General features: G+C 37.4%; 1 protein-coding gene across 2 annotated transcripts in view; it reads left to right on the top strand.

Annotated features, from left to right (window-relative positions):
• The first annotated feature begins 1,161 nt into the window (after positions 1 to 1,161).
• Positions 1,162 to 10,840, top strand: part of CNTNAP4 (contactin associated protein family member 4) — a 213,234-nt gene continuing 203,555 nt past the window's right edge. The window contains exon 1 of one of the 2 annotated variants that reach the window (XM_019646480.1): positions 1,162 to 1,279. The gene's annotated coding sequence lies outside the window, so the exon portion shown is untranslated. The remainder of the gene's footprint in view (positions 1,280 to 10,840) is intronic. The other variant, XM_019646479.1, reaches the window with a different exon arrangement.

The raw sequence follows: 10,840 nt of genomic DNA, 5'->3' as shown, positions 1-10,840 counted from the left end.
TTTTCCACTAGAAATTTTGTTTCTAAGATCCAACCTCTTTTTTTGTTTGTTTGGTGTTTGTTGTAGTTCCATTTTGCTGTTGTATGTTATTCCACTGTGAAAAGTACTACGATTTATTGATCTGTTCTTTGATCTTTGGATGTTTGGGTTGTTAACGATTTATTTTGCTATTATGAGCTATGTTGGTAGAAATTGCACATCTCTCGTGGTGCACAAATGCAAGAGTTTGTTTAAGTCATTGCTTCCCAACTTTTTTCTTTTCATGGAACACAGAAAATACTAATATTTGTATCACATCCTTGGGTAGGAAGTCAGAGTGCCTTGAGACCAATGGTTTCATCATAGGGACACTCTCTCCAGGAGGACATATCAATTTGATGAAATGGATGGAATGTAGGGTACAGAAAGTTCAAATATACAATATTTTTTTAAAGTAGTTGTTTCAAATTTGCACCCCCACTAGTAGTGTGTTGGAGCTTCTCTTGACCCACATTCTCTGGATGACCTGGTATTGTCAGAGTTCTGAAATCTTGCTAATGTACTATCTATATAATAGTATCTAATTGTCAACTTGATTTACACTTCTTTTTCCTGATGCATTTGACCATCAGTTTATATTGGTTCTGTTCTGTGAACTCTCTGGCCTTAGCTTGTGCCATTATTTTTACTGTGTTTTCTAACTGATTTAAAGGTAGTTTTTGTTTTTCTTTATTTGATTTTGTTTTCCTTAATTTGGAATACAAATTGTGTACTGTTTTGCAAGTATTTTCTACATGTTGATATGTTTCTCTTCACTTTACAAAACTTTTGGCCACCATAAGTTCTTAATTTAAATATAGTTAAATTTATAAATCTTTCCTTATATAGGTTTATTTATAAATTAGGTATACTGGTGAGGTATTTTTGTTTCTTGTTTAAGTAAAACTTTTCTACCTAAGATATTATATCATTTTGTCACTTCTATGAAGTTTGCCTTCTCCATTTTCATGTTCTCTTGTCATTCAGTTTTTTTCTTTTTCTTGTTGAACTTAATAGACTCACAGAAGAATGCCGCATACAAGCAGAGAGCCTAGTTTTTCTTATTTGTTTTCTTTGTTTCTTTTATCTATTGAAGCCAAGAAAGCTGTCAGCACTGTCGTAACCTGACTGGATTTTTTCCTCTTGGCAGATGATTGTGATGAGCCTCTGGTGCCTGCCTTGTCTCAGGCATCATTCAGCAGTTCATCCGAGCTCTCTAGCAGCCATGGTCCTGGATTCGCAAGGCTAAATCGAAGAGATGGTAAGGCTTCTTTTTCTCCTTGGTTCATGATGAATCTCATTAATTTTCCGTTCTCTTTTATTTTTATTTTTTTTTAGCTGAGCTATCCTGCCACCTGTTGGCAGCTCAGTGGCAGCTCAGCTTGGGCCAGGAATCGAACCGCTAGTTGCTCAGAGCTCGCACTCTTGAGCGAGCTCTTAACCAACTGAGCCACTCCGCTGGCCCTTCCATTCTCTTTTAATGAACTCACTATAAGTGATATATTGTAAAAGGAAGTAAATATCTAAATAAGCAAATGGTAGAAACTCATGGGATGTACATGACATGTAGGTTTGGTTCTGGAGTGGCAGAGGGAAGCAGCCCATTTTAAAATCCTATATCATTATTTCAGCCCCTAAAGAACTGAATTCCTTCAACCTGGCAAGCTTTTTTATGTATCTTATAAAACAAACTTTTCTACAAAAATGCAGATGGTCCCTAACTTACAGTGGTTCGACTTACGATTTTTTTGGCTTTGTGATGATGTGAAAGCAATATGCATTGAACTTTTCCTGGGCTAGTGATACATGGTACAATACTCTCTAGTGATGCTGGGCAGAGGCAGTGAACCGCAATTCCCCGTCAGGCTGCGATTACAAGGTTAGACAACCGAAACTCTACTGTGCTGTCAGCATTTTCTGGAATTGTGTTCTGAGCTTGTTTAAGGTAGGCTAGGCGAAGTTATGATGCTCAGTGGGTTGGGTGTATTAAATGCATTTTTGATTTGCGATATTTTCAACTTAATGGTAGGTTTATCTGGAGGTAACCCCATTGTAAGTCAAGGAACATCTGTATACAATCATTATGTATACAGTAGCCATGAAAATTTAATTGGCCCTCTGTTTTAAGATCAGCAAGGAATTTTGCAAGAAGAAGTAATTTTTAAAGTTGCTAGTTATTTGAAAATAATAAGCTCTCAGTGTGTGTAATTCACAATGTGGATGACATGATTTGCTCTCCTGTTGAGGAATGGGGAACTTAATCAGCATTCATGCTCCTTTAGGAATACTCATTTCATATTGTCAACTCTTAGGTTGTGTTTGATTGCTTGAATATGTTTAAAGGGAAGTGCATATAATTAAATGGCAACTTGCTGTAGAAATAAGAGAGAATTTCAAAACTCTGTGCACCGAGGGACAGAACATCATTGTGGTCCCTTTTCATAATATGCTAAGGCAAAAACCATCTGTGCATAAATTCTATGGAAAGGCTTGGCAATACTAACACAAAAACCACTTTTATCAAGCATAAAACAATAGACACTGACATCATATATTATTAAAACTGTGATCAGCTCATTATTATATCCCCTTCGTGCATGCCATATGTCAGCCACTTCTAATTCTATTCCTTGATGTTATCTTTGGTGTTGTTATTTAAAATTTGAGTACATTGAACATTGGCCATAACAAATAGCTCATGTGAGCCTGTGTGTGTGTGTGTCTGTGTTTTGCCATCTGGTGCATCGTATAAATATCTAACACTTTAGCATGGTTTAAAGGTTTATTTAAAAATTTTATCTCATATTATTTGAGATAATTGTTTATGTGTGTTTCTTTTTTTATTATATATAATTGACATAACTTATGTGTGTTGCTGAGTATTAGTGGAGAGTAATCACAGAGATCCTTGTATAAAATGGGGAGCATGGAGGATCTTGAATATATTTGTGTTGATAATTCTTGTCTGTTCCTTTTATTTGCCTTTTAGCGAGAATTATTGATCACACTGGACCATCTCGCCCTATTTTCAATTCTGAATACCTTACTGACCACAGGCTAATGGGCTCTCCTAAACCCTCGGAGGGCCAGTCCAGATCCACACCCTTGGTCCCCCCTGTAGGAATGCAGCCATCATAACATTGATCTTAGAATGAGGTCCAGCTTGTACTCGTTTTTAAAGTAAAACAGAGTTTAACATTTGCCACCATACCATTCCATTTGAGTAATAAAAGCTTTCATAGGATTTGGCCTTTAGAAAGAGGGGAAAAATTTAATTTAACTATTTATCTTTATTTCATGTGTTGAGGTTCAATAAATCACTATATATATGTTATTAAGTGGATCAAATAATATTTTTCATTAATTTATATACTCATCAGAAACCTCTATCAGTGGGACTCATTTTCATTCTTAATTCATTTCTATGGCTCTTGGTGAAATACAAAATCAAACTTCATGAATCTCATTTGCATGTTAATGAAACAGGGAAACAAAACAGGATCATTTTAATTATCTTTTGCTGGTTGTCAACCTACTTGATTACATTTTTCTTTTTTATTTAGTTTTTCTTTTTTTTTGCTTATTAATTACATGAAATGCTCACAAAGGAATGTCAGATTTGAGTGATTTACTAGAGGCTATATGTTATTTCTAGTATTGCAGCATTTCTTATAGTATTTAAGTCAGGCTGTGGAAGAGTGTTCGGCCAAGTCAGCAGGTCATGTATAAATAAAATAAATCAGCAAATAAAGGTCCTGGTATCCTAGAAACATAGGTAGGGTGACTTCTTTCCTGTGGAATCTGGAAAACTTAGAGCTAAAGATTGACAGGCAAAAAATCAGGAGTCAAGTTCAACAACCCACTGTTTTCCACCTGTGAAAAATGACTAGGCCCCCGTAAGGGGGGAAAGAGATCAGGAAAAGGCTACTGTTAAGCTTAAGGATTCCATTTCTACCATTAGGGCAGAAAAGCTAACCTTTTTTGAGGTCTATTTAATTTTGTCACTTGAGTGCCATTGTGGGTTGACTTGTGTCCCCCAAAGGATACATTCAAATCCTAACCTTGATCCTTATGAATGTGACTTTATTTTGACATAGGGTGTGGGCAGATGTGATTAAGATAAGGCCATTTCGGATTAAAGAGGCCTCCAAATAAGGCCTTATCAGGAGAATGAGATATGGAGACACACAAAGACAGAAAAAAAACCAAAACAGCAGAATAAGGCCCTGTAAGGACAAAAGAAGTAATTGGAATGATGTAGCTACAAACCAGGAAGAGTCATGTATTGCCAGAGACTACCGGAAGCTAAGAGGAGGCAAGGAAAGATATTTTTCTAAAGCCTACAGGGAGAGCACGAACCTGCTGACACCTTGATTTTGGATTTCTAGCGTCCAAAACTGTAAGAGCAAAAATTCTATTCTTTTAAGCTGCCAGTTAGTGATACTTTGTTACAGCAGCCCTGGGAAACTAGTACAAATGCCACTGAGTGAATGACTTCTTTTTCATACTTCCTTTGCTTTGGGAAGATTCATCTTAGTTTGAACCTGACAGATTTCGTACATAGCTCAGAGAACCAATCACTGCTAATACTGACTACATCATGGAATTAAATCTCTCTCTCTGCCTTTAAATAATATTTCCACTTTTGCCGTTTAAATATAGTTTGAATTATAATGAACAACTTAGATTTCGACTATTGTCGATGTAGAGTTCAAACAGGTTCTAGAGCACCATTTGCTAGTCCAAGTCGATTCTTAGGACAGAATTTAAAGAAGCCGTATACGCAGAACTGTTCCTGAGTTTGCAAGGTAATCCCAATGAGTTTTTATTTTCATGTACTTGGGAAACCTTGGAAATGGCTTATTGCAAACTGATATACTTGTGTCTACAGGTAAAATAATAAAGCTGTAAATAATATTATTGTACACAGCAAAAAGAAAATGTTTATTTGTGTGAATGTGAACATATATAGGTACATGTGTTTAATTACGAAGCAGATGGCTTCCATAACGGACAAACACAGACATACCTAATTTTATTGCGCTTGGCTTTATTGCACTTCACAGATGTTGTGGGTTGTTTTTTGCAAACTGAAGGCAAGACACTCCACCAGCAAAATGATTACAACTTGCTTTTTTGTGATAGTCTAGAACCGAACCCGCAATATCTCTGAGGTATACCTGTTTTCTCTCATCTATTCTATAAGATCAAAGTATTTCCTGTGTTGCTAAAAGGTGAATTTCCCCGTTATCTATTTTTTTAAACCACAGCTAAGTCCTTCTACTCTAAATGCTTATAAAGCAATGCTTTCCCCAGGCCTCCAGGATATTCTGCTAAAATCAAGCATCTATCTGTAGAGAAATTAGCATATTTGGTTAATTGACAGAGAGAACTCTCATTCTTGGATGTACTTCCAATGAGAATAATTATAATATTCTACGCAGAATTATTTGGCGATTCTTACTGCCCTAAATCATCGTACTTGTTGTGTGCTCCGCATACAACTCTCAGGCTTAAATTAAAATCCCAAAGATAAATTCCCAAGGTATGCGTGATGTGTGTCAGTGCTGAAGAGGACAGATGAGATGAATGTCTCCTGCTGTTAAATATACTGCACAAAATCTTTATGTTTATTACATATTAAACAATAATCACCTTAAAATAATAACCAGTAATTTCTTTATGATGAAAAGTGAGAGGTGAATTTTATATAGGAAAGAAAAAACTCAAGCCTAAAGAAAGGGTGCCTTGTTGTCCTGTGAGTGTGCCTGAGACGTCCCCACCCCAGAATCAGAGGGGGGCAGGCAGTCTCCACTGCCTGAGGAGTGTACAGTATTTACTGCATTGGGGCTGGCCTGTTCTTACAGAGTTTGTTAGAGAACAAAGGATGTCAGCAGTTTATTTGCTTCTGTATGGACTGGTTCCCCATCACACCCAGGATCCCATGTGCTGAATAAGCCCTTAGCACCTCAGTCATTACTGAATTGCAAGGGTCCCACCCCTCCATGCTGATTCAGGCTTTGACAGTTGACTTCTTATTAGCTCTGCCAGATTTTTCTGTCTCGTGGCCCAATTTATCTCTCGGATAAGGAGCTATATAGTTTTAAAAATTGAGATGAGAGGTCTTAAACCCGACCAAGTCCCTGAATAGTCAAATTCTCTGAGTCACCCCTATGGTCACAGAACATGCATTTTCCCAACACACTTGAACCTCAGCTAACCTGCCCTGGCTTCCTCTTTTTTGTACTCTCTCCAGTGGATCATAAAATTTTAGGTGAAGAGCAAACACTTCAGTCAGCATTAGACATATCTGGGATCCATTCACCATTCGTGGGTTTAAATCTCTGCTATGTCTTACTCATTCAAGGACAGGAAGAATAGTTAACCTCTATGCTTTACTTTCCTAATTTTCTACTGGAATAATAAAGATAGCACTGACACGGTGTTGGCCTTATTGAAAATGATCACAGTGCGGTGGTGTGGTCATAAGAATTACCAAAGCACAGTCCCAACAGAATGTTAAACACCTTCAAAATGTGTCCTGCCAATTAACCCCATGTTAGCAAACCTCACAGGACCAAATACATATATACACTAATTTATACAATGGTAAGCTCAGAGAATTCAGGCTTCCATATAACTCTGATAGGAAAAGTCGATTTATGCCGGATTAATTACAAAACAAAATAGGGTCAAAGTTTTATAGTCATATTTTATATGTTCATTATTAGCTTGATGTAAAGATGAAACGTTCTTATATATCCTTAGTCAAAGTCTGTGAACTAGGGTAAGCTGATGGTTTTATTTAAAATACTTTTACCTTTTTAGCAATTGTAAATTGGTTTGTGAAGTTAAAAAAAAAAAACAACCAACAACAACTCCCTAGCATTTTGATAAAGGTGTGGAAAATGAAGTTGTAGATCAATTTTATGGTCAGTGGTGTGTCACTTGTGCTTATGATTATATTTTGTGTACTGGCCTTGAGAAGGTGAAATAAAAATGAGTGAAGATTTACAACTTATTTCTCTGTATGTTTATATCCTCTATTCATTAAAGAGGAAAGTTTGTTGTCCCTTCTGGTATTAATAGAGAACCACTTCTATCGATTCATTTGATTTAACACCAGAGATGACCGTCCCCCTGACCATTGGGTTCTCTCTCTACTTTGGATATTGCTCTCCCTCCTGGGACTCCTTCCCTAGGACCTGTCCCACCCTCTTCTAATCTCCCTCACCGGCATCTTGGTGCTCCCTCTGTCTCACCCTCCATTGTCCTTTGTTTGCCCTGGAGCACACTTTCTTTAGCTCTGAATCAATCTGATAATATAATACAAGTCAATATTCCAAGTAGCCAAGCCTAATTTATAGTGATAAAAATGCTGGTTTTGGAAGTGTGAAAACTGGATTATAATACTAAATCGTGGGTGGCCTTGGGGCAATGACGGTTCCTCTCTTTTTTCCCTTTCCTGTAAAAGTATGGGGTTTGAGTTTGAGGATTTCTGAATCCTCAATTTCTGAATTTAGGACAATGCATTGTTTTTATTTGTAATCTTCTATAGGCAATGTCTTTTCTTTGTAACTCACTCTAATAATGGACATTTTCAAAGCATGTGAGTGAATGAAATTGATTCAATAAGAAAGTAAGGGGAGTGCCTTGAGGCAGATTGTCCTTCTAAGCCTCCCCAAATTAGAAGACACAGAGTGCTCCTGGCTTAGGAAATGTCTTCAACTGCTATAAAATCTTGGAATTCAAATTATACATGTGATCCTACTGAATGATACAATGACTCAAATTTTGTCAATTAAGATATATTCATAATGTTAAAACTTATCAATAATACATAACTTACATTTCTTGGTGTATATCTAATATTTTTAACAGTGCTGAGTAAGGACATTTCACCTGTAGGTCCAGTGAATATACACGTGAGTTAAGTCTTCAGGTGTTGTGTTAGGCTGGTTTCTCCCCGGAGCACACCCCAGGCTGATGATTGACAGGCCAGTGTTTTCTTAGCGGGTAGCACCTAGGAGAAAACATCAGGGGATTGGAGGAAGCAGGATAAGGAAGAGAAAGAGACCAAACTATTCCACACACAGCAGGAAACTCTGGATGATCAAATTTCGCCTAAGACTTTGTCTTACTTCATGGTCAAGGCACTGAGTCTAGCAAGGTGGCTGGGTATAGGATTAGTTTAGAAAAGTTACTGTCTTAGGTCGGGCTGCTCTAACAAAATGCCACTTCCTAGGTGGCTGAAACAACAGATCCTTGTTTCTCATAGTTCTGGAGTCTGCAAAGCCAAGATCAAGGTGTTGGCAGATCTGGTTCCTGGTGAAAGCCCACTTCCTTGCTGGTAGACAGCTGCCTTCTTGTGGTGTATACATACACATAGCCTTTCCCAGGCACAGGGGGAGAGAGCAGGAGTGAGGGCGAGGGCGAGGGAGCGGGAGCGGGAGCGGGAGAGGGAGAGGGAGATCTCTGTCTTCCTCTTCTCATGAGGGCACTAATCCTATCTTGTAGGTTTCATTCTCAAGACCTAGTCTAAACTTTATTACCTCCAAAAGGTACTAGTTACCATCACATTGGAGGTTATAGCGTCAACATATGAATTTTGGGGAGACACACACATTAGCTCATAACAGCTGCATTTCTATAAACTGGTAAACCCACTAGAAAGTGTTAACTGCTTGAAGATATCTGAGAGAAACCAAGAGATCCAGGCCTTCAGGGGCAAGGTTCCTACAGAGAAAGGAAATACCATATAGTGAACCTGACATTTTCTGCACCTAATAACAGACTTTCAAAATATATAAATAAAACGTGATATATAGATGATGTATTACAGAATTGTACACTTGAAACCTATGTAACTTTACTAACCATTGTCACCCCGATAAACTTTAATTAAAAAAAAATACATAAATGGACAGAAACAATAGGAGAAATAGATGATATAAACTGAAACAGAAAACACAGTGAGGAGTTTTTAATATAGCTCTCTCTGTAGCTTATTGAAGAATTAGGCAAAAAATTCAGTGGAAATACAGAACATTTTAACAGCAAAGTTAACAAATTTGACAAAATATGTAAATATGTAATGTATAGTTTAACGTGTTGCAGTATAAAACTCTGCCTCCAACAACTCCAGAATACACATTCTTATCAAGTGTGCCTAGCATATTTACTTAAATTTATTCTGGGCCATAAACAGTATTTCAACAAATCTCAGAGGACTTAAATCCTACAGAGTAAGTGCCCCTGGTACAGTTGAATTAAGCTAGAAATCAATAATTGAAATATTTTTAAAACTCAGAAAGGTGTGGAATTTAATTAATACACTTCTCAGAAAGAAATCTCAATGGAAATTTGAGAACATTTTAACTCAATGGTAACAAAATACTACAGGTCAAAATTGTGAGCTGCAGTTTAGACCAAATTGTATGTAGCCTTAATTGCATATATTACAAAAGAAAGAAGGCTCAATATTAATGACCCATCCATTGCCTACTTCTTCAGTTTCTCAAGGAATTAGAAAAAGAACAACAGATGAAACTGAAAGTAAGGACCAGGAGAGGAAAAGAAGTACCTTAATTCATGAAATAGAAAACATGCAATACAGATAATGAGTAAGACAAAAATATAATAAGGGGACATTTTAAACAACATTCCTGCTAATAATTGTGAAAATTTAAATGAATTGAAAAATTATTTGAAAAACACAACCTACAAAGTTGTATGCAAGAAATAAAACAGAAAAATGTAAATATTCCTCTGTGTGTTAAAGATGGTAAATCGGCAATTCACACTCTCCAACAGAGAAAACTCCAGGCTATAATGCCTTTATATATGAATTCTTCCAAACCCTTCAAAGGAAGATATAATTCTAATTGTACACATCCTCTTCCAGAAGACCAAAAAAAATAAAAGTGAAAATACTCCCCAACTCCTTCTAGGAGGCCAGCATAACCTTGATTTCAAACCCTGTCAAGGACAAACAAGAAAGGAAAATTAAAAGCTACTCTCTCTCGTGAATATAAATGCAAAATACTCTAAACAAAATATTAGCATACATGTGTGAAGGGACTCAGACTCGCCTCAGAATGAGAATGCACCCTCTCGGCTGGAATGTGGGTTGAACCAAAGAAAAAACACAGTGAGAACAGGGGCTTAGAGCTTTCTTCTCTGATGCTGTGTTTTTTTCTTGAGCATCTTGCCCAGGAAAGGATAGAGTGGAAGTGTGAGGATAGCTAGTAGCAGAAAACCATCTTTTTTGTGTTCGCTGTAGACACTACTATAATTAAAGAGGCGTTGTCATGTATCAGATACTTCTCGAGTGACATATCCTCTGAGCCCTACATGTTTCTCTAGCCAATGTGGTAAGGACCAAGTCCAGTTTCCCACAGGTAAAACAGGGCCTCATCTTGGGCTGTACCGCCTATCTGTGACTTCCTGCCCCACGGTTCCCCCAATGCTGAGGGATGATTTGCCCCAGGGAATCCACGGGCACCATGAGTTCTGATGGTGGGGTATGGAGTATGCCTGCCTGTGAGGCTAACCTTGATCAATAGACAATGAGAACTGATGGATAAAATCTTCCCCCTTTTGTACTCAGGGTGGAAAGTTCTGAGGTGCATCTCAAAAGGCTGCTCAGGAGTGTTAAACTGATCTTTTTATTCATACATTGTTTTTCCTGATTTTATTTGTCTAGTTGTGTTCTCTTGTATCTCACTGAGCTTTTTTTTTTTTTTTTAATTGGGGAATTGGGGGAAGGGGAACAGACAAGTTGCTGTCCTTTTGTTCTTCAGTCTAGTTGTGGAGGACGTTG

The sequence above is a fragment of the Hipposideros armiger genome, unplaced genomic scaffold (assembly GCF_001890085.2).
Source record: "Hipposideros armiger isolate ML-2016 unplaced genomic scaffold, ASM189008v1 scaffold_102, whole genome shotgun sequence".
NCBI lineage: Eukaryota > Metazoa > Chordata > Mammalia > Chiroptera > Hipposideridae > Hipposideros > Hipposideros armiger.
The sequence above is the reverse complement of the archived record's forward strand: the minus strand, read 5'-3'. Positions and strand labels throughout refer to the sequence as shown.